The sequence below is a fragment of the Canis lupus genome, chromosome 1 (genome assembly GCF_048164855.1).
Source record: "Canis lupus baileyi chromosome 1, mCanLup2.hap1, whole genome shotgun sequence".
NCBI lineage: Eukaryota > Metazoa > Chordata > Mammalia > Carnivora > Canidae > Canis > Canis lupus.
This window is the reverse complement of record NC_132838.1, coordinates 88,142,463-88,167,870: the sequence shown is the minus strand read 5'-3', so window position 1 is coordinate 88,167,870 and position 25,408 is coordinate 88,142,463. Positions and strand designations below refer to the sequence as shown.

At 37.7% G+C, this 25,408-nt stretch overlaps 1 long non-coding RNA gene across 1 annotated transcript; it reads right to left on the bottom strand.

Annotated features, from left to right (window-relative positions):
* Positions 1-298: 298 nt before the first annotated feature.
* On the bottom strand, positions 299-24,714 carry LOC140639882 (uncharacterized). Its single transcript, XR_012036537.1, has 2 exons — positions 19,766-24,714; positions 299-513 (listed from the first exon to the last, which is right to left on the bottom strand). It is a non-coding gene; the product is annotated as an uncharacterized lncRNA (long non-coding RNA).
* Between the last annotated feature and the right edge of the window lie 694 nt (positions 24,715-25,408).

The window sequence follows — 25,408 nt, the reverse complement described above, 5'->3', positions numbered from 1 at the left end:
TTCAACAACACATTAGATCAAATAGATTTAATAAATATATACAGAACATGTCATCCAAAAGCAAGAGAATATACAATCTTCTCAAGTACACATGGACCATCCCCCAAGGATACATTATGTGTTAGACCACAAAAACAGAACAATAAGGTTTAGAGGACTGAAATATCAAGCATCATTTCTTGCCACAATGGTATGAAACTAGCAATTGCATGAAGAAAACCAGAAAAATCCACAAACATGCAGAGATTAAACAATATGATAATGAACAAATGAGATAAAGAAAAAATTGAAAGAGAAATTTATTTTTTAAATTTTTTTTAATTTTTATTTATTTATGGTAGTCACAGAGAGAGAGAAAGAGAGAGAGAGAGAGAGAGAGAGAGGCAGAGACATAGGCAGAGGGAGAAGCAGGCTCCACGCACCCGGAGCCCGACGTGGGATTCGATCCCAGGTCTCCAGGATCGCGCCGTGGGCCAAAGGCAGGCGCTAAACCGCTGCACCACCCAGGGATCCCTGAAAGAGAAATTTAAAAAAATACCTTTAGACAAATGAAAACAGGAAGCAAGAACAGTTCTAATAGGGAAGTTCACAGCAATAAAGGCCTACCTAAGAAATAAGGAGACCCAATAAACAGCTTTTATACCTCAAGGAACTCAAAGAAAAAATGAAGCTTCAAGTTAGAAAAAAAGAGGATATACAAAGATTACAGCAGAAATAAATGAAATAACAAAATGGAAATAAGTACATGCCTATCAATTGCCTTAAATGTAAATGGACTAAATGCTCCAATCAAAAGATAAAGGATGGCAGAATGGATTTTTTTAAAATGCTGTTTATAAGAGATTCACCTCAGACCTAAAGAGCTATTCAGACTGAAAGGGAGGAAAAACATTTAATGCAAACCTAAGTGAGGGGGAAAACAAAAGCCAGAATAGCAATACTTTTATCAGACAAAATTGACTTTAAAACAAAGAGCAAAGAAAAAGACAAAGAAGGATATTACATAATTATGAAACAACCCAAGAGGATATAAGAATCATAAATATCTATACACTCAACACTGCAGCACCTAAATACATAAGGCAAATATTAAATGGACATAAAGAGAAAATTAATGGTAATATAATAATAATAGGTGACTTTAACACCCCATTTACATCAATGGATAGATCATCCAGGTAGAAAAAATATCTGTAAAAAAAGAATATCTTTGAATGACACATTGGACCACATGGATGTAACAGACATATACAGAATATTCCATCCCCAAACAACAGAATATATATTCAAGTGCACACTAAATATTCTCCAGACAGATAACATGTTAGGCCACTAAACAAACCTCAATCAACTTAAGAAGAATGGAATTATACCATGCATCTTTTCTGACCACAACTGCATGATACTAGAAGCCAATCTCTGTCTCTGTCTGTCCGTCTCTCCCCTCCCTTTCTCTCTCTCTCACACACACACACACCCCTAAAAAAAGTCAAATATGTGGAAGCCCAACAAGGTGATACTAAGTAATCAATGGTAAATGAGTCAAAGAAGAAATTGAAAAACACACGGAGACAAATGAAAACAGAAGGGTCTCAAAGATTTGAAAAAGTGATTCTAAGAGGGAAATATATAGCAATATAGGCCTACATCAAGAAACAAGAAAAAGCTCAAATAAACCATCTAACTCTACACCTAAAGGAACTAGAAAAAGAATAAGCAATCCCAAGGTTTGTAGAAGAAAGAAAATAACAAATATCAGAGCATATGACATAAATGACATAGAGACAAAAAATTTTTTAAAAAATTAAACCAAGAGCTGGTTCTTTGAAAAGATAAATGAAATTGATAAACCCTTAGCCTGACTCATCAAAAAAAAAACAAAAAACAAAAAAAAAACCCAAATAAATAAAATCCAAAACAAATGACATCACAAATACAAAGGATTATAAAAGAATGCATTAAAGATTATATGCCAACAAACTGGACAACCTAGACTAAATGGATAAAGTCCTAGCAACATAATTTTCCAAAACTGAATCAGGAAGAAATAGAAAATCCCAAACAACTGATTACTAGTAATGGAATTGAATCAATAATGAAAAAGTCTCAAATGGAATCACAGACGAATTCAATCAAATATGCTATAAAACTGTAGTCATCAAAACAGTATGGTCCTGGCACAAAAAACAGACACATTGGTCAATGGACCAGAATAGAGAACCCAGAAGTAAACCCACAATTATATGGTCAATTAATCTACAACAAAGAAGGAAAGAATATGCAATGAGGAAAAGACAGTCTCTTCAATAAATAGTGCTGGGAAAACTGGACAGCTGCATGTGGAAGAAAGGAAAGAAAGGAAAGAAAAGAAAAGAATAGAAAGAAACTGGACCACTTTCTGACACCCTACAATAAAATATACTAAAAATGGATTGAAGACCTAAATGCAAGACCTGAGACTGTAAAACTCCTACAAGGTAACACAGGCAGTAATTTTTCTGACATTGGCTATAGCAACATTTTTCTAGATATATCTCTTAAGGCAAGGGAAACCAAAGTAAAAATAAACCATTTGGACTACATCAAAATAAAAGGCTTTTGCACAGTGAAGCAAACAATTAACAAAACAAAAAGGCAACCTACTGAATGGGGAAAAAAAATATTTGCAAGTGCTATATCCAATAAAAGATTAACATCTAAAATATATAAAGATCTTCTACAACACCAAAACAACAAACAATTTAAAAATGGGCAGAGCACCTGAGCAGACATTCCTCCAAAGAAGACATCCAGAGGCCAACCAACACATGAAAAGATATTCAATATCACTCATCATCGGGGAAATGCAAATCAAAACCACAACGAGGTATCACCTTCTATCTGTCAGAAAGGTTAAAATAAAACACAAGCAGTAACAAGTGCTGACGAGGGGAGAAAAAGGAATCTTTATATACTGTTGATGGGGAGCTAAATTGGTTAGAGCCACTGTGGAAAACACTATGAAAGTTTCTCGGCAAATTAAAAATAGATATGATCCAAATTAAAAATACCATATGATCCAAAAAATCCTACCACTGGATATTTACCCAAAGGGGGAAAAAAAAACACTAATTCAAAGCCATACATACCTCTATATTTATTGCAGCATTATTTACAAGAGCTAACATATGGAAGCAACCTACATGTCCAGTGATAAATGGATAAAAAAATTATTTTATATATATTCATATGCAAGCAAATGCACATACAATGGAATATTGCGCAGCTGCAGAAAAGGATGAGATCATGCTATTTGTGACAACATGGATCTAACAGAGAAATAAATAAGACAGAGAAACACAGATACTATAGGACTTCATTTATATATATGGAATCTAAAAAACAAACCAAATGAACAAACAAAAAAGCAGAATCAGATCTATAAATACAAAGAACAAATGTTTGCCAGAGGAAAGGGGGTGGAAGAAATGAGCAAAATGGGTGTAAGGGAGTGGGAGATACAGGCTTCCGGTTATGGGGGAATAAGTCATGGGGTGATAGGGATAAAAGGCACAGCATAGGAACAGAGTCAGATACTGTGATAGCATTCTGTGCTGACAGATGGTGGCTATGCTCCTGGTGACCATGGCATAATGTATAAACTTGCCAAATCACTATGTTGTACACCTAAAACTAATGTTATATTGCATGTCAACTATACGTAATTAAAAAAAAAAAAGAAAATCAGAAATGAAAGCAATGTTACAACTGGTACCACACAAGCGCAAAGGACCATGAGGAACTTTTATGTGCAAATGTTTGCAAAAACATTAGACAACATAGGACAAATGTCTAACTTCCTAAAAACATATAATCTGAGAATGAATTGTGAACAAATAGAAAATCTGAACAGACCAATTACTAGTAAGGAAGCTGAATCAGGAATCAAAAACCTAACACACAGAAGTCCAGAATGAAATAATTTCCCAGTGAATTCTAGCAAACATTCAAAGAATTCATACCAATCCTTTAAAAACTCTCCCCCCAAAATAGCAGAGAGACTGCTTCCAAACTCATTTTAGGAGGTTAGCATTACACAGATCCCAATACCAGACCAGGATACCACAAGAAAGGAAAATTATAGGCCAATATCCCGGTGAACACAGATGCAAAAACCCTCAACAAAATATGAACACATCGGGGTATTTGGGTGGCTCAGCTGCTTAAGCATCTTCCTTCAGTTCAGGTCATGATCCCAGGAGCCCCACATTGGGCTCCCTGCTCAGCGGGGAGTCTGCTTCTCCCTCTCCCTCTGCCCTTCACCCCCACCCATGCTCGCTCTCTCTCTCTCTCTCTCTCTCTCTCTCGTTCTGCTCGCTCCAATAAGTAAATTCTTTAAAAAAATATTAATACATCAAATTCAACAATACATTAAAAGGATCATACACCATGATCAAAGGGGTATATTCTGGAGATGAAAGGTTGGCAAACCTTTGCATCTGCAAATCACTTGATGTCATATACTACATTAACAAAACAAAAGATAAAACTCATATGATCATCTGAAGAGATGCATAGAACGCATTTAACAAAATTCAACATCCATTTATGATAAAAACTCTCAAGCATGTATAGAGGGAACGCACCTCAATGTAACACAGGCCTAGAACTAACATCATGCTCAATGGTGAAAATCTGACTTTTCTCTGTAAAAATCAGGAACAAGATTGGGATGCCTGCTCTAACCACTTTTATTTTATTATGGTGCTGGAAGTCCTAACTAGAGTAATAAGCAAGAAAAATGAATAGAGGCATATAAAAAGGAAAGGAAGAAGCTAACCATTTGCATATGACATTATATATATATATATATATATATATATATATATATATATATATATATATAGAAAACCCTAAAAACTGCAAATTCAGTAAAGTTGCAGGATATAAAGTCAATACACAAAAATCTGTTGTATTTTATACATTACTAATGAACTATCAGAAAGAGAAAGTAAGACAATAATCCCATTCGTAATTGTTCCAAAAAGAATAAAATATCTAGGAATAAATTTAACCCAGGAGGTAAGAGACTGAAAACCATGATGAAACATTAATGAAAGAAATTGAAGATGACACACATACAAAAATGGAAAATATTCCATGTTCATGTGTTAGAAGAATTAGCATTGTTTTTTTTTTTTTTTTAGCATTGTTAATTGTAAAAGAATTAGCATTGCAAAATGACCCTATTGCCCCTAACATTCCTTTTTTTTTTTTTTTTTTTAAGATTTTTATTTATTTTTTCATGAGACACACACACACACACAGAGGCAGAGACACAGGCACAGGGAGAGGCAGGCTTCATGCAGGGAGCCTGATGTGGGACTGGATCCCGGGTCTCCAGGATCACACTCTGGGCTGAAGGTGGCGCTAAACCGCTGAGCCACTGGGGCTGCCCAAACATTCTTTATTCAATGCAATCCCTATCAAAATTCGACGGCATTTTCTACAAAATTAGAACAATCCTAAAAAACTTTATGGAACCACAAAAGATGCTCAGTAGCCAGAGCAATCTTAAACACAAAGTTGAAGACATCATGCTTCCTGATTTCAAACTATATCACAAAGCTATAGTAATCAAAAACAGTAGGACATTGACCAAAAACAAACAAAAAACCCCAAAACCAAAAAACCCACATAAATCAATGGAACAGAATAGAGACCTCAGAAATAAGCTCATATGATGGAGAAAGGACAGTCTCTTCAATAAATGGTGCTGGGAACTGGACTTTCTTACACCATACACAAAAATTAACTCACAATAAAGACTTGAATGAAAAAAACCTGAAACCATAAAACTCTCCCCACGCCTCAAAAAACATAAGCATAAGGGTTGGTGGTGATATTTTGAATTTGACACCAAAAGCAAAAACAAGAAATAAGCAAATATAACTACCTCAAACTAAAAGTCCTCTAGGTAGCAAACCATAAGTAAAATGAAAAGGCAGCATACTGAATGGGAAAAGGTATTTACAAAGCATTTATCTGATTAGGGGTTAGTATCCAAAAGATATATAGAACTCCTACAACGCAACACCAAAAACAATAGGATTAAAAATGGGTTGAAGAAAAAAAAAATGGGTTGAAGTTGTAAATAGATATGAAAATACGCCGAACATCATTCATCATCAGGGAAATGCAAACCAAAACCCCAATGAGAAATCACCTCACACCTATTAAATAGCTATTATCAAAAAGACAAGAAATACTAAAGTGTTGACAAGAATATGGAAGACAGAACCCTTGTGCACGGTTGATGGGAATGTAGAATTGTTTCTCAAAAAAATAAAATAAAAATAGAACTACCATATTATCCAACAATTCCACTTTTGGGTATTTATCCAGAGAAAATGAAAACACTCAAAAAGATGTCTCTACCCCCATATTCGTGGTAGCATTGTTTACAATAGCCAAGATATTAAAACAACCTCAGTGTCTATCAATAGATGAATGGATAAAGAAATTGTATATATACACAATGGAATTTTTTTAAAAGATTTATTTACTCACGAGAGACACACAGAGCGAGGCAGAGACACAGGCAGAGGGAGAAGCAGGCTCCCTGCAGGGTGCCCAATCCCAGGACCCTGGGATCACGCCCTGAGCCAAAGGCAGATGCTCGACTGCTGAGCCACCCAGGCATCCCTACACAATGGAATATTTAGCCTTTAAAAAGAATGAAATCTTGCCATTTACAACAACATAAATGGAACTTGAGGGCATTATGCTAAGTGAAGTAAGACCAAGAAAGACAAATACCATGTGATTTCTCTTACACGTGGAATCTAAACAAACAAAAAGCAGCCTCATGGATATAGAGAATGGACAGGTGGTAGCTAGAGCTGGGGGTAGGGGATGGGAGGAATGGTTGAAGAAGATCAAAAGGTAAAAAAATAAAAGCTAAAAATAAATATAAATAAGAAAATAATTGTAAAAGAAACTTGGTCTATGAAGATGCTTTAAATTGTGCCACAAAGTGGGACGCCCGAGTGGCTCAACATTTGAGCGTCTGCCTTGGGCTCAGGTCGTGATCCCGGGGTCCTGGGATCGAGTCCCACATCGGGCTCCCTGCAGGGAGCCTGCTTCTCCCTCTGCCTGTGTCTCTGCCCTGCTCTTTCTTAAAAAAATCTTAAAACAAAAAAATTGTACCACAAGGATGCCCAGGTGGCTCAGTCTGTTAAGCATCTGACCCTGAATTTCAGCTAGGGTCATGGTGTCAGGGTCCTGAGATCAAGCCTTGCATCTGACTCTGCTTCCTGGGGCATCTGCTTCTCTTCCTCTGCTCCTTCCCCCACTCACACACCCTCATTCTCGCTGTTACATAATTGGATAAATGTTTAAAAAATTAAAAAAACTGTACCACAAAGACACTTTGCAGTGCAGTAAATGGCACGTAGATTGAACACTATTGGAATTGAGAGGGCATGGGATCTGAGAAACGGTGGGCTTCATGAAAACACAGAATTTGGATGTTGACAGTGGGCCTTCCCGAGGGGCAAGCAGAACATGCAGGCGAGATATCACAGGCAGTTTATGGAAGTGGAGAGACATTCATGTCACTAAAAATATATGTCCAGTTATTTCCAGCTGATCCAAGACAATTTGATCATGTATCACTCTTACAAATTTTGTTTGGGGAAAAAAAAAACTGAATTTAACACAGATGAAGGGACCCCAGGGTGGCTCAGCAGTTGAGCGTCTGCCTTTGGCTCAGGTCGTGATCCCGGGGTCCTGGGATCGAGTCCCATGTCGGGCTCCCCACATGGAGCCTGTCCCCTGCCTCTTTCTCTTTCTCTCTTTCATGAATAAATAAATAAAATTTTTTTTAAAAGGGCAATCCTGTCGGGACCCTTCTCACTTCTGAAAGCTTTCTCTATATCTTTGCTTAATAAACTTCTATCAGTTTACTCACAAAAAACAAAACAAAAAAACCACGGATGAAAGTTAGTTACTCCCCCCCCACAACCTTGTTTACAGGGTACGATGAAATTAAGTCTTAGATAATTCTGCCAATCATAGATATTTGAAAGTATTTTATTATTTTGTTATTCCATAGACATTTGTTAAGCATTTGGTACAAGTAAGCACAAAACTATTCTTGTATTGTGTTTCCTAAGCATAGTGAAGTTATATCTAGCTGTTTACCATTTTGGGTGATTTGATCATGTTTTGCATGAAAGGTTCACTTGTATCAGATGTTGTTTGTCCATTTAAAGGAATTATTACCACAAGAAATCCTTAGACCGATTGCCAGTCATAAAAGTCTGTTGGAGGAGGAGGGGGTATTCAAGCTTTGGGAATCACCTCTAGAGGAAAACATCTAGAATTTGCTGGATCCTTATACCCAGGTTCTTGAAATAATTGGGAGTATCTGAGCATTTTAGCTAAGCTATTAATACATATCTTGAATACCTTCCTCAGTGAGGGCCCATTGGTAACATTCATCATGTTAATTACAAGCTATCAATGTAATAAAAACCCAATTTTGACACTCTGTGCTAATTAACGAAGCATCTGTCTGGTTTTAATCAATATACTGATAGTAGATGCACTTTTGATAGCTGCCTCTCTGGGGTGGGCTTTCTGTTCAGAATGCTGAAGTACACACTGATTAGGCCAATTGGCTGTGCCAATGTAACCTCCCACATGATAGATATATCGCTGTGTGCAGGCAGGAACATTTTAAAGAAAGGAATTTTACATATAACAGCAACAGCGGGCAAAGGCAGCTGTGGAAAATGGCTTAGCAAGGTATAGAGTGGGGCTAAATAACAGAATAAGGCACAGAATTTTCTTAATTACATGGTCTTTTTTTTTTTTTTTTTTTTGGTTATTGCAGGAGAGTAACACAACGAGAACTTAAATCCTGGGTGACTCATTTGACCATCGAATTTGGGGGAAGGAAACAAGGGCATGTGAGAAAGATACACAGAAAGCAGGTAGATGCATAATAAAGCCTGAACAGTTGCTGTGCTAAAAATAGTAGCAGAGAAGTGACAGTAAAGCACAAGAGCTATTTATACACAGAATATATAAAAATACTGATTCTGCTTCCCATCCGTGTAATGCGTGGTCTTTCACGGATCTCCTTTAATTTTGATAGAGCCTACAGAAAATGAATAGGAGCTCCACCGAAGAAGAGGATTCAGAGAGACTAGAGTGACTTGTCCACACTTGCGAGCCCAGTACAGTGCCAGTGCTGGGGACTGGGGCGGGGCGGGGGGGGGGGCAGCAGTGTGGCCACCGCAGAGCACAGGGAAGGGCCAAGCTCCAGAAGCAGACAAGCCTGTGGGGAAAGAGGCACCTGCTTGGTCCGTGACCCTGCCAAACTGGTGCTGCCTCCGTGGTGAGCGGTGTAGAGATCTGTTCCGAGGAAGGTCCCTTCTGACCTAGCAGGTGCACCCACAGGAACGAATCCTGCCCTATTCTCCACTTGTAGGTCCAAGCCTATTCGAGAGCATGAAGCTCAGTACTGCTTGATATAGCCATTGATTAAGAACAGGTTAATAAATTAGGATGCAAACGACCACTTAAAAGAATATTGTGGGACGCCTGGATGGCTCAGTAGTTGAACATCTGCCTTCAGCTCAGGTCCGGATCCCGGGGTCCTGAGATCGAGCCCCCCCATTGGTCTCCTCACAGAGAGCCTGGTTCTCACTTTGCCTGTGTCTCTCATGAATAAATAAAAATCTTTAAAATAAAAGAATATTGTACAGTTGTTAAAAAGAAAGAGGCTGCTTTTTATGTACTGATATGATCAGAGCCCCAGGCTGCATTAAGGAAAACAGCAAAATCCTGGGGAGAGGGAGGGGGAGGGAATTTACCATGGGCACTTACAAAGAAACAAATACACAGACACACATTACATTTTCCATCTCTTTAAGGATAGAAACAAATGGTGGTTACTTCTTCGGAAAGCAACAGGGTTGGAAAGATTTATTTTTCACCTAATGTCTGTTTGTAGCTTTTGAATCATATAACTTACACTGCTTATTTTTAAAGGCTTTTATCTGAAAAGAAAAGAGAAGAAAAGAGAAAAGAAAAGAGAAAAAAGAGAAAAAAAAAGAGAAAAGAGAAAAGAGAAAAAAGAAAAGAAAAGAAAAAAGTTTGGGCTTTGGACTCAGAGAATTTGTTTCCACTACTTAACTAGCTATGTGAACATGGCCAAGTTTTTTTTTTTTTTTTCCAACTTAATGTGACATAATAGAACATATGACAAAGTCTCTTATGAAGCCAACACTTAGACACAATTATTGTCAAACTTTGATGTAATTCCTCATAGTCTCTAAAAAATAAAAAAAAAAGGTGGGGGCACCTGAGTGGCTCAGTGGTTGAGCATCTGCCTTTGGCTCAGGGCATGAACCCGGTCCTGGAATTGAGTCTCGCATCAGGCTTCCTGCAGGGAGCCTGCTTCTTGGTCTGCCTGTGTCTCTGCCTCTCTCTCAGTGTCGCTCATGAATAACTTGTCTTAAAAAATATTTTTAAAAACCACTTTACTTCTTTCTGATACATGTAACAGTTAAATTTTAAAATGTATATTACAAAATTCATCAACCCATGTAAGGTATAGTGACTTGTGCTGAAAAATTAGAACATTGGGAAATATTTAAAGGTTTACTGGTCAATAAGTGTACCATGTTTTCCTGTTGAAGTCCCAAAATCATCTTTATTGTCAAATGCATCCTTCCTGGCTAATAGCATATCCCACCTGGAAAAAGAAGTAGTGACAGTGTTGCTACTTTAAATCCCACAGCTCTGGGAATTTGTATGGAAACAATACAGGTTATTTTGTCTGTGCAGTCCTCTAGTACCACCACGGATTTTAATGCTGGCACATTATGACTCCTGGGAGTGCATCATTCAGTGACTTCCAGGAACTTTAACACTCTTACTATGCTTTATGGATGATGAGGACGAATGCAAGTCTTAGCCAGAGTTTGCAGGAAAATATGAACCATAATTCATTTTCCGGGCGGGTTAAGTTTGCCATTCAGAATTTTAAGGCATAAATACAGAACAACATGTTTTCCAGCAGGGCCTTTGCTTGAGCTCTTTAGGCCATCGTCACAGCAAGTGCAGACCATGCTCTCTTTTTCTGCAGGGCGCCCTGCCTTCCACCACTGCCCGGAGAGAGAAGCATAAGCAAGGGGCCCAGATGCCAAGTGAGAGAAGCAGCCCCATCTGCACAGGGAATGTCTGTCCCAGTTAGGTAGGACCCAAGTAAGACTCAGCCCATGAAGGAGGCTGAGTCCCGGGGCCCAGGGCAAGGTTCCCACTTGCAAAGCCGTCCACGTTGATCTGGACCATTCACAGAGGGAGCATTAAATAGAACAGAAATGAGCATCTGTCTTAAGCCACGTTACTAATGTTTGATCTCTGGTATAGCAGTGTAGCCTTATCATAATTAATATACTCCTATATATCAGATACTGCAAATCTGTCATTTCCATAAATCTGATAAAGCAAAAATAAAATACCTTCTTTTTCTTGCCTAATTTGAACTTGTTAGTGAGGTTGAGCCTTTCTGCTCTGCAGTCATTTGTATTTTTTCTTTGAATCGTCTCTTTTCCTTCTGTGCCCATTACTTTCTCTTATGAACTTTTTCATACCTATTTTTATAAATATATTTCATAAATATACAAAAATATTTCATAAAACAAAAAATAGATTGGGGGAAAATATTTGCAACTTCCATCATGGACAAATAGTTTAATTTTTTTTTTTTTTTTTTACTGTTTATAGTGTATTTTTGTTTTTGTTGAAGTAAGATTTATTCCTGTCTGTTTAGGTTTTGCTTTAGTCAGATTTTTCATTCTATGCTTTATGTCATTTGCAGAAAGGCTTTTCCCACTCTTACTCATGTTTTCTTCAGTCTTTTTATAGTTTTTTTTTTTTTACATTTAAATCTTTGTCTGTAATTGATTTTGACAGAAGAATGACGCAAGAATAAAGTTCCCACATGTAACAAGTCTATTGCCACATTGTCTTAATTACTCTTGATTACAGTATATTCTTACCTTGTGGAAGTAAGTAGTCTACTTTTCTTATTGCTCAGAATCACTCTGTTTCCCTATGTTTTATATTTCCAGGTGGACTTTAGAATCATTTTGGCATTCTAAAAAACAAGCCTATTATGATTTTGTTTGATATTGTATTAGTTTACCAATTAAAAAACTGATATTTATATAATACCAGATCTTCTCATCCAAGAGTAAGATAGGTCTCTATTTAATCACACTTCCTATATTCCAGGGAGATTTATGGTTTTCTTCACAAAAGTACTGCATAGGTCTTATCAAGTGTATTTCTAGGCATCAATTTTGGTGTTATTGCTATCATAAAACAGAAAATATAATGATGTTGATATTTTGCAACTATTAAAAAAATCAATAAGAAAATTTTTGTTCCCCAACCCACATTACCAGTTGCACATGGACTTATTTTATGAAACTGATTGTACACTGGAGCATACAATTAAAAAAAAACCTAGCTCATATGAGCTAGTCTATTCATAAAATTTGTTATGAAGCCATATATCCTAGATTAAAATTATTCAAAGTTTTTAAGATATAAAATATGCACGAGCCAAAAATGTTAAGTAACATATAAAACAGTATCTGAATTGCTGATATATTTTCAGGTTATTGATACTTATTACCATAAAATACATAATTCTATTTCATGGATGGGCATGGAAATATTTGTTACAATTAAATATTTGTTACTATTTAAAAACTAAGGATTTCCTCATTTTGTAAAGAGTATATATTAAACCCACAGGACCAAGAAGTCTAAAGAAACCCAAACACAAGAAACGTGACAAAAACTGTACCAAAGTACATCATAATGAAATTGCTAAAAAAAAAAAAAAAAAAAAAAAAAAAACCAGGTGAAAAACTTAAAAGTATCCACAGGAAAAGATATATAAAACAAGAACAAAGATAAGATTAATAGCAGATTCCTCAATGGATATAACACAACTGAGAAGTCAGTGGAGCAGCACATTTACAGAAAGAAAAAACCCAGCCTAGAAATCTATACACACACAAAAAAAATCTCTTTCTAAAACAAAGGCAAAATAAAGACAGCCTTATTTTTTAAAATAAAGTTATTTATTTTAGCAAGCTCTATACTCAGTGTAGAGCTCGAACTCACAACCCCCAAGATCAAGAGTCCCATGCCCTTCTGACTGAGCCAGCCAGAATAAAGACGTGTTTAGACACACAAAAGCACACTAATACTATAATAAATGTTAACAGAAGTCCTTCTAGCAGAAAACAAACAAAACCCAGAAATCCAGATCTATAAAAGGAATAAAAAAGACGAACAAGGGGCATCCTGGGTGGCTCAGTGGTTTAGCACCAGCTTCGGCCCAGGGCCTGATCCTGGAGACCCAGAATCGAGTCCCATGTCGGGCTCCCTGCGTGGAGCCTGCTTCTCCCTCTGCCTGTGTCTCTACCTCTCCCTCTCTCTGTGTCTCTCATGAATAAATAAAATCTTTTAAAAAAATGAACAAAAAAAAAAAGAATGAAGTAGTAACTACCTGGGAAGATGTATAATATTTAATGTATAAAATATATAAACTTTAGTATTATTTAAATCTCTTTAAAAGATAATTGACCATTTAAATAATAGTAATAATGCGGTGTTGGGTTTATATCATATGTAAAAAAAGTAAAATGTAGGACAATACCATAAAGATCAGAAAGTGGGAAATGGAAGCATATTATTTTAAGGTTCTAATAATATTACGTATACAGAAGTAGTATAATATTACTTGAAGATAAGATACAACAATACCTCATCAGAATCTAAAAGCCCTAAGGCAATTGCTAAAATAACATATAATTACAGCTAATAAGCAGAGGCTGGGGTGTGGACAAAATGGGTGAAGGTGACCAAAGGTACAAACTTCCAGTTATAGAATACATAAGTACCAGGAATGTAATGTATAGCATGGTGACTATAGTTAATAATAGTGTACTGTATATTTGAAAACTGCTAAAAGAGTAAAATCTTTTTTGTTTTACATATTTTATTTATTTGTTTGAGACAGAGAGAGAGCAAGCAAGCACATGCATGCAACTGGGGGCGGGGGGAAGGGTAGGGGTGGGGAGGGTAGGAGCAGAGGGAGGGGGGACAAGCAGACTTCACTATGAGCTGAGTGTGGACCCAAGGTAGGGCTCCATCTCAGGACTCTGAGATCATGATCTGAGCCGAAATAAAAAGTTGGCTAACTTAACCAACTGAGCCACCCAGGTGCCCCCTAAGAAAGTAGGTCTTAAAAGTTCTCATCACAAGAAAAAAAAAATGTAATTATGAGTGGCATTGAATGTTGACTAGATTTATTGTGGTGATCATTCTGCAGTATATGCATGTATGCAATTACTACATTGTACATCTGAAACTAATACAATGTTATGTGTCAATTATATATCAATTTTTAAAAAAGATTTTATTTATTTATTCATGAGAGATAGAGCGGCAGAGACACAGGCAGAGGGAGAAGCAGGCTCCATGCAGGGAGCCTGATATGGGACTCAATCCCAGGACTCCAGGATCACGCCCTGGGCCAAAAGCAGACGCTCAACCACTGAGCCACCCAGGCGTTCCATATGTCAATTTTTTTAAAAAAGAGTTCAATACCCTTCTCTCAATAATGGATTGGTAGAACATTAAACCAGAAAATGAGTAAAGATGTTCAACACTTAAGCAACACTGTCAACCAACCGGTTCTATTTGACATTTCTAAAACACCCTATCTTGGAACGCCTAGGTGGCTCAGTGGTTGAGCATCTACCTTCGGCTCAGGGTATGATCCTGGAGTCCTGGGATCAAGTCCCACATCAGGCTCCCTGCATGGAACCTGCTTCTCCCTCTGCCTATGTATCTGCCTCTCTCTCTGTGTGTCTCTTAGGACTAAATAAAATCTTTAAAAATAAAAGTAAAAAAATAAAATACTCTATCTAACAAAAACAGAATACACATTCTTTGCAGGTGCACATGGAAAATGTACCAAGACAGACCATATTCAAGGTGATAAAATTTTCTAATTCAAATCATACAAAGTAACTTCTCTAACCATAATGTACTTAAATTAGAAATAGAAAAATCTAAGGGAAAAGTCTCCAAATATATAGAAGCAGAACAAAATATTTTAAAATAACATGTGAGTCAAAAAAATAATCAAAGGGAAATGAGAAATTATATGGAAATAAAAAACACAACATCAAAATTGGATGGATGCCTACAAACCAAGACTTGGGAAATTTATAAGCAATAAATGGTCATATTAGAAAATAAGAAAGATCTCAAACCATAAACCTCCTAGAAGAAAACTAGGCAATAAGCTCTTTGACATCAGCCTTAACAACAGTTTTCTAGATCTCTCTCTTCTCGGGCAAGGGAAACAATAGTTTATTTTTGCTTGAGATTATACCAAAATAAATCAGTAAAGCAAAAAGGCAACCTATTAGGGAAAATATTTGCAAATAATATATCTGATAAAAAGTTAATATCTAAAATATATCAAGAACTCCTACAACTCAACATCAAAAACAATCCAATTAAAAAATGGGCAGAGGACCTCAACAGACTTTTCAAAGAAGACCTATAGTTAACCAACAAGCACATGAAACTGTGCTCAGCATCACTCACCATCAGAGAAATGCAAATCCAAACCAAAGAGAGGTCTACACCTTACACCCGTCAGAATGGCTAGAATCAAGAAGATGATAAGCATTCATGAGGATGTGGAGAAAAAGGAACCTTCATACACTGTTGGAATGTGAATTGGTAATAGTCACCATAGCCACTCTTTTTTGGAGTTTCCTCAGAAAATTAAAAATACTATATGATCCAGTAATCTCACTATTTGATATTTATCCAGAGAAAGCAAAAACATCAATTCAAAAAGATATATGCAGGGCAGCCCTGATGGCCCAGTGGTTTGGCGCCGCCTTCAGCCTGGGGAGTGATCCTGGAGACCCGGAATCAAGTCCCACATCGGGCTCTCTGCATGGAGCCTGCTTCTCCCTCTGCCTGTGTCTCTACCTCTCACTCTCTCTGTCTCTCATGAATAAATAAATAAAATCTTAAAAAAAAAAAACACAAAAAGATATATGCACCCCAATATTTACAGAATTATTTATAATAGCCAAGATATGGAAGCAACCTAAGTGTCCATCAATAAATGAATGCATAAAGAAGATGTGGCATTTATATATAATGAAACATTACCCAGTCATAAAAAAGAATGAGATCATGCCATTTACACAACTTAACATTTTTCCACTTAAAGATGGACCTTAAGTTAGACAGAGGAAGATAAACACCATATTATTTCACTTACATGTGAAATCTTTTTTTTTTTTTTTTTTTTTTTTTTTTATGATAAGCACGCAGTGAGAGAGAGAGAGAGGCAGAGACACAGGCAGAGGGAGAAGCAGGCTCCATGCACCGGGAGCCCGACGTGGGATTCGATCCCGGGTCTCCAGGATCGCGCCCTGGGCCAAAGGCAGGCGCCAAACCGCTGCGCCACCCAGGGATCCCACATGTGAAATCTTAAAAGCAAAACAAACGAGCAAAGAGGCCAAAAAATGGACTCTTAAATACAGAAAACAAACTGATAGTTGCTGGCGTTGGGTGGAGGGTGAGTAAGGAGTGAGAAAATAAGCAAGATCTCAAATTAATGACCTCAGTTTCTACTTTCAGTAGTTAGAGAAAGAGTAAATTAATTCCAAGGTAAGCAGGAGAAGGGGAATAAAAATCAGAATGAAAATTAAGAAAATAAAAACCTAAAACAATAGATAAACATCAATGAAACTAAAGCCCGTTGGAACGATTAGGAAAGAATGCAGTACAAAAGTTACCATTATCAAGAATGAGAAAAATGACATTACTAGAGATTCCATTGGTGTTAAAAGGATAATATCATGAGCAATTTACACCAATAAATTTGATAATTTGATAACTTAGATCAAATGACACATTTCTTAAAAGATACAAACTGCCAGAGCTTGCCGAGGAAGAACGATAAGACCCAAATAGCCCTATATCTATTAAAGAAATTGAATTAGTAGTTGAAAGATTTCCCACAAAGACAACTCCATGCTCAGAGGGCAGCACTGGTGAATTCTAAATATTTACAAATTCTTCACAAACTCTTCCAGAGATTGAAAATGAGGGTAAATGTCCCAACTCATTCCATGAGTCCAGAGATTACTCTGATACAAAGCCAAAGATATTACAAAGAAATTGCAGATCAGTATTTTTATGTAATAAACAGGGATAACAAGAACCCTAAGCAAAATTTTTACAAATGGAATCCAATGTATGTGAAAAGGATAATTAATACATTTTGACCAAGTAAAGTTTATCCCAAGAATGCAAGATCGTTTTGACGTTTGAAAAATCCACCAGTGTAGGCCAGTGGCACACGGCTAATTCATCTGAATAGAAAAATCCATCAATGTAACTTACCTTGCTGACACATTAAAAAATATATATCTATAAAACATATAAATTATATGTGATTATCTCCATAGATGTGGACAATCATATGAGAAAACCTAACTTCCATTCTTTTTTTTTTTTTAAGATTTTATTTATTTATTTATTCATGAGAGACTCAAAGAGAGAGGCAGAGACACAGGCAGAGGAAGAAACAAGCTCCATGCCAGGAGCCCGACGCGGAACTCGATTCTGGAACCCCAGGATCACACTCTGGACTGAAGGCAGCGCTGAACTGCTGAGCCACCCGGGCTGCCCTCTAACTTTTATTCTTGGTTAAAAACAAAAAAACAAAAAAACAAAAAACAAAAAACAAAACAAAACAAAACACAAAACTCTCTGGTAATGAAGAATAGAAGGAAAAATTCTTCACCCTGACAGAGGGCATTTACTTAAAATCCCCTAACTAGCATCAAACTTAATGATGTTAAACTAAATCATTTTCCCCTAAAATCAGGAACAAGGCAAGGATGCCTACTCTCAATATTAAAGATTCTAGCCATTGTGAGAAAGCAAAAGAGAATAAATAAAAAGAATTCATATTGGAAAAAGTAAAACTGTCTTTTTCACAAGGACCTGATCCCTTCTGTAGAAAATCTGATGAGATCTGTAAAAACCCTGAGAGCCCATAAATGAGCTCAGTGAGTTTTCAGGATACAGGATCTACATACAAGCACTGTTTCTATATACTAGCAATAAAGATTCGAAAATTAAAAATACCACACAGTATTGTTTATAATGGTACCAAAACCATGAAAAGTCAGGGAATTAAGTCTAACAAAAGATATGAAAGGCTTACACACAAAACTATGAACAATGCTGAGAAAAATTAAAGAAGACTTAAATAAATGGAGATACACCTTATTCCTTAGTCAGAAACTCAGTATTGTTTTTGGTTCTGCTGAATTCATTCTGGCTTCAACACAAGCTCTACCAAAATCCTAGCAGGTGTTTTTGTAGAGATTTTGACAAGCTGATTCTAAAATTCACATGAAAATTCAAAAGATCGAGAATAATCAGAACAACTTTGAAAATGACAACAAAATTTAAGGTCTGACACTAACATTTCAAGAATTATTATAAGGCAAAAGCAATCAAGTCAGTATGCTATTAGCATACATAAATAGACTAATGGAATAGATTAATGGAATTAAAGGGTCCAGAGACAGACATTTTTTCAGCAACTAATTTTTGACAAAATTGCCAGTATGATTTAGTGGAGAAATGACAGCCTTCTCATCTAGAACAACTAAAGATCCTCGTGTTAAAAAACAAAATAAACAAAACCTTGATCCATATTTTGCAACATAAAAAAATTTAACTTAAAATGAATCATAGGCCTAAATGTAAAACCTGAAATGGTAAAACTTCCATAAGGAAACGGGGGGAAAACTTTTGTGACCTCAGTTTAGGCGAAGATTTCTTAGCTAGGACACCGAAAGCACAATTCATAAAATAACAAATTGTTCAAATTTCTGCACATTGGAAGACACAGGTAAAGGATAAACAAAAAAAGAAATTACAAGCCACAGACTGGTTGAAAATAATTTCAGAGCATATATCTGATCAATTACTTATATTTGGAATATATGAAGTACTCTCAAAACTCAGTCATTAGAAAATAAACCAATTTTTTAAACTCCCAAAGGTTTCAGGGGTAAATTCACCAAAGAAGATATGACCAGCACATTAGGAAGTACTCAAAATCACTGATCACAGGAAAATGCAAATTAAAACTATAATGGCATAGCACTACACACTCGGTAAGACACCTAAAATTAAAAAGCTATTTAATGACTGATGTTGACAACCATGTGGAGAAGCTAAAATACTCCTACAAGGCTCGTGGGAATGCGAATGGAACCACTTGGAAAAACAGTTGGACTGCGTCTTGAAAACTTAAATACATTAGAGCATATGATAAAGCTCTTCTACACCTGAGTATTTACTCAAGGATTGTAAGCATGCGTCCCTGCAAAGATTCTTCAGTGCAGATTGGTAAAAGCTCTCTTTGTCATAGCCTCAAACGAGCAAAAACCCAAATGTCCATCAACAGAGAAACGGGTAAGGGAGCTATAGTTTATTCATGCAGGGGAATTCCACATGGATCTACCTCCAAATAATTATACTGGGCAAGAGAAGCCAGACACTCCTCCCCTCAAAATAGAACAGGCTGTATTATTCCACTCATAAAATTATAGGAAATGCAACTTACCTTATAGGGACAAAATACATCAGTGGTTTCCTGGGTGTGGTAGAAGAGGATGGAAAGGAACAGGAGAGGTGGCTGGTGGCTGAGCCTGGTGGCTCAGTGGTTTAGCGCCGCCTTCAGCCCAGGGTGTGGTCCTGGAGACCAGGTATCGAGTCCCACGTCGGGCTCCCTGCATGGAGCCTACTTCTCCCTCTGCCTGTGTCTCTGCCTCTGTCTCTCATGGAAAAATAAATAAAATCTTAAAAAAAAAAAAAAAAGGAAAGGAATGGGTGGAGTTGCACGGGCAACTTTTGGATCTGATGGACATATTATCTTGATTATAATGGTTTCATAAGGTGTACATATGTTAAAATGTACATCGTGCAGTTTCTCGTATGTCAATTATAACTCACCAAAGCTGTTAAAGTTATTAATTTCATAAGATAATGAGAACCTAGCTTAATCCGATCATCCCTATGAAGAGATGGGGGAAAAAAGGAAGACTTTCATAATACAAATCAAAGCTTGAAGACTGTTTCTTACAAAGGTTTGCTTCTTTGTTTTATTGTTTGTTGTTTGTCTTACCTTTCATTGATGCTAGTTCCCGAGAGTCCCCATAAGACTGTTTTGATATAGAAGTGAGCAAAAATCCCATACCCTAAAACTCTCTAGAAAATATCCTGCTCCTTTAAAATTCAAAACGACCCATTTGTCATCATTAGAGGGAAAACAGTTTCTCTGCTGATTATAATCCAAACTTGTTATGAAGTTACAGCCAATGTTCAGTCTTACAAATCATGATTACTCCCTGAGTCTATAAACCAGGGAAATAGGAATGCCCAGCTTAATGAATTGATCACCATTGTGTGCTTGAGGCCTCTTTCTTCTCATCCTTTTTATTCTAATGTGCAGATATAAATTCATTCTGTATAAGCTTGGATTCAGTTTATAAAATTTAGCAGAAAGTCTTCAGAACCCACAGAGCCCAGGTGGAGAGATTCTGTTCTTTATCTGGCCTCCTGCCTCTGCTATAGCTTCTGAATGGATGGAAAGTCTTTAGAGCGAGGCTGTGCCCCCACCCTCCACCCCCAGCTCAGCACCTGTCAGATCTTGGGAGAAGGCAAACACAGCAGTGGAGCAGAGAGGGGACAGAGTTATGTTTCAGTGAGCATCACAAAAGGCAGATGAAACCGAGGCCAGGACCCCAAAGCCCCCTGCTCTTGGACTGTGCTATCCGAGGCTTCTTTACATTATTTCGAAATTATAATAAGCAACTGTTTTCATTTTGAGAGATTCCCTTCACGTTTTCTTTCTGCTCCTCGGTTCCAAACTTCATGGCTCTTCAGAAACTCAACGTGGAGAAATTTCAAGTGGGAAAACTCTAGCCACCTGTGAGAGGCACAGAATATCATCAACTGCTGAAAAAAAAAAAAAATGGGATTGGTTTCTCCACCTGGCTTTGTATGCGGTATCCAGAGAACAATGCCTTCCTTGGAGACTGTCTCGGGACAGTCACTTGAAGTGACTGTGAAGATGAGGAATCAACAAAAGCAGAAAATGGCAATAAAGTGACTTTATGAGGAATTTTGGGGCTTATGTTCATTTTCCCCATTCATTGGTACACCTCCCCTCTCAAACAGTTGAAAGATTTTGGCCATAAAAATTGCCTTGATTAGAGAATTATCAAAACCCATTTCAAGAATACCCCATTTCTATACTATCTTATGGGTGAAGTGCTTTTTATTTTGCCCAAGTTCCTATCTCCTGCTCACAGGTTTTAATTATAACAGTTATCTTAACCATTTACACATTTACATACAATTTTTCCCCACCACTTAGCCAAGAAATTTCCCACAAACACTGCCTATTTTTTTTCAACACAACATACATATGGCCATTACTTTTCCTTTTGTTTTTTTTCCCCCTCTTTTATCCTCAAATGTATTTTCCCATTCTGCTTCCATTCTTCTGATGCCTACACATTTTGCAGACTTCTACATTTCTATTCTTTCCAGACCCATTGTTTTTCCTCTCTTCTCCCACTCAAAAGGTACCTGTGAATGAGCAGCAAAAAAAAATCACCTTGGTACAGAACCATCCGGAGGCTTTGGAGACGTGCAGACCTGGACTTGGACCAGGGACCTAACACCTCCATCTTTCTGCTTCAGCATCTTTAAAGGGCCTCGTAGTGTTGTTGTGGGGATTGAATGCGATGATGTAAGCTCCAAAATACAGCTGCCCCCACTCTTCCCTTTTTCTTCCCTCCCCCCGTTTTTTTTGGCCAAGTGGACTCCAAATCTTTTTGTATTAATACATAAACATCAGTTGAACTTCCAGCCCTGTGTTCAGTAGATGTGCTGTCTATACTATCTCAATCATTATGATCACAGTGTCATTCCTGGTGCTACCCCAGCTTGCAGAGAAGGGGACTTAGGCTTACAGAGGTAAAGTCACTTAGTTCCCCAAAGTTACACACAGAATAAGCTCCAGGACTAGCTTTGAACCTCTGCTACCTGGTTTCAGAGCCTGAGCCCTTGCATACTGAGCCCCTTCTTGTTCTAGGACCTCCATGCCTTTCTTTTGGAGAGACCCTATTTTTCCTTCTTGTTCTTTTCTAGATGTATCTTCTAGCTTTGATTTTATATTAGTCCTATCACCTGAAATATTTTGCCAAGCAAAATAGGTAAGAAAAAATTTAATGCTGGTATTTTTAACACTGATATATATATATATATACGTACATATATGTATATGTGTTATATACACACACACAATATATATAGATTTTTTGGTCTTTTTTGTGAAAAGACTCCCATGAGTTCCTGTCTTCGTCTTCAACTTCAAATTCTGTAGTTGCTTTCCGATGCCTAGCAACCCTGCCTGCACGTCCAGGGACTCTTTGGGTCTCCCCTTGGAGGTAGCCTGGCATTTGCAATTCCCTCCTCCTCTTTCTCATGCTTGGTTCACCCTTCACTTTGTCTGCTGTGTAGCTTTTTCTCTCCAGAGCTGGGCTTCCTCCTCCCCAGTCTTCAGACCTCAGGCAGTGGGTTTCAGAATTCTCTCTCCAATCCTGTCCTTCTTCATATGGAAATGCAAGAACTGAAAAGGACCCTGCCTCCATCAGGCCTCTTGTAATAGTCTGACTCCCCTGTTTATGCTCACCTTCTGAGGCTTGTAAGCCTCCCTTCTCTGTGCTCCACTGGTGGGCAAGCTCAAAGGAGGGGGTTCAAGCCTCACAAGGCACTGCCCTCACCCTGGCCTGATCCCCTGTCCACCTCACTCTGCTCTCCCTGTCTTCTTCCCAAGCCATTTTGGGTACACCTGGGAGGCCTGCTCTGATCATCCCCAAAAGACTTGTTATGGGAGTAATTAGCCTCTTCATACCTCTTGGTATATGTGTGTGGGATCATTAGTTTGGGTGTCTGTACCACATTTGGGGTTGAGAGTCCACCCTGCTCCTGCAGAGTTCCCGCACTTGCCACTGAAGGAAGCCTTGTCCTTTTTCCTCTCTCGAGGGCCCTTCTGAGTCGGCTGCCTTGGTACAGAAGGTGCCCAGACATTCCTTGATTTGCCTCACTGCTGGTCTAGCTTGGACTGCTAACTTTCCTGACCTTAGTACCTATCCCAATTGATTGTTTTCTTTCTTTCTTTTATTCATATAAACCAAGAATTCTCACCAGCCTGCCCATTATTTGTGTTTATTTAATCTTATTATAGTGTTTTGTTTCTCTTATGTTTATCCTTTTCCATTTGGGGTTGCATTTTGCTTCTACTTGTATAGCATATTCCTTATTCAATTTAATAAGCGTTACTGATCAGTCGTGTCTCCTACAAGAGATGGATTTGTTGGACAAGGAGTATTTCCAGTCATGGTTTTGCAACTTTTCAGTCAGCAAGGGCTCCTTTACCTTAAACCATGCTTATATATTTACAGTGGAGATAATAAATACTGCCTCTAATTATTGGAATGTTCATTTTATTTTTTAAGATTTTATTTATTCATGAGAGACAGAAACAGAGAGAGAGGCAGAGACACAGGTGGAGGGAGAAGCAGGCTCCCTGAGGGGAGCCTAATGCAGGACTTGATCCTAGGATTATGCTCTGAGCCACTGAACCACTCAGGTGCTCCTGGAATGTTCATTTTAAAGGTAATGTATTTTCCAATTGAAAAGATAATATATGTGTGTAGATATATAAAAGATAGACAAAGAAGTCTCCTTACCTCAGACCTTCCCACCCCCTTCCTAGAGGCAATCACTTTAACATTTTATTAGGTATTAGGTATATACCAGGTATATAACACACACACATATATCCCTATATACACACAAAATTTTTAAAATTATACCTTTATAGATATATGTAGACACACATGTAAATACTTATTCAAAAATCCTTACAATGGGGCACCTGCATAGCTCAGTCGATTAAGTGTCTGCCTTTGGCTTAGGTCATGATCCCAGGGCCCTGGAATCAAGACCCATGCAAGGAGCCCACTTCCTCCCTCTGCCCACTTATGCTCTGTGGCTACCTCTGTCTCTCACAAATAAAATCTTAAACAAAACACAACCCTCACAAATGGGGTGCATGATTGGCTCTGTCAGAAGAGTGAGTGACTCTTGATCTCAGAGTTAAAGGTTTGAACCCCATGTTGGATGTAGAGATAGATTCATTCATTCGATAAACCAAAGGCCTCACAAATGAAAATACGCTATATGAAAGTAGGCCTTGTCTGCCTTAAGTGCTGTGTCTCTAGGGCTCAGACAATACCTGGCCTATATTTATTTTTAAATTAAAAAATGTAAAAACATTACTTTAAATTCAGTTTGCCAACATATAGTATAACACTCAGTGCTCAATACCTGGCCTTTAGAAGGCACTCACTCAGGGACGCCTGGGTGGCTCAGGGGCTGAGTGTCTGCCTTCGGCTCAGGGCATGACCCCAAGGTCCTGGGATCAAGTCCCACATTGGGCTCCCTGCAGAGAGCCTGCTTCTCCCCTTGCCTATGTCTCTGCCTCTCTGTGTCTCTCATGAATAAATAAAAAATTTTTAAAGCACTCATTCAATAGTTGTTGAATGAACGAATGCTGTTCACAGAATTTATCTTGAGAAGTGTCCCTTGTCACACAGAGGTCCTACCTCATTCTTTGTAAAGCAAAGGTTAGTCCATGTTCTAGGTTTGTTATTAATTTATTTAACTGAGAGACTACGATGGACATCGAGTTTGTTTTCGACCTTTTTTTTGCCTCCAAGATTAATAAGTAATGTTGCCGACATCTCTCACGTCCTGCTTTCCCACTCTGCTGTTTACAAAAAGTTCTTTGCTCTTTTCAGGAATAGGTCATAAAAATGCATCATCCCTTTAGAGGTTTCTGGCTTTTCTTTCTGGAAAATAAAACCGAAAAAACCCAAACTGTGAAAGCTGCCTTCCTTGGAGACTGTCTCGGGACAATCACTTGAAGTGACTGTGAAGGTGAACAAGGAATCAACAAAAGCAGAAAGTGGCAATAAAGTGACTTTATGAGGAGTTTTGGAGCTTATGTTCATTTTCCCCATTCATTGTGCACCTCCCCCTCAAACAGTTGAAAGATTTTGGCCATAAAAATTGCCAAGAATACCCCATTTCTATACTATATAATGGGTGAAGTGCTTTTTATTTTGCCCGA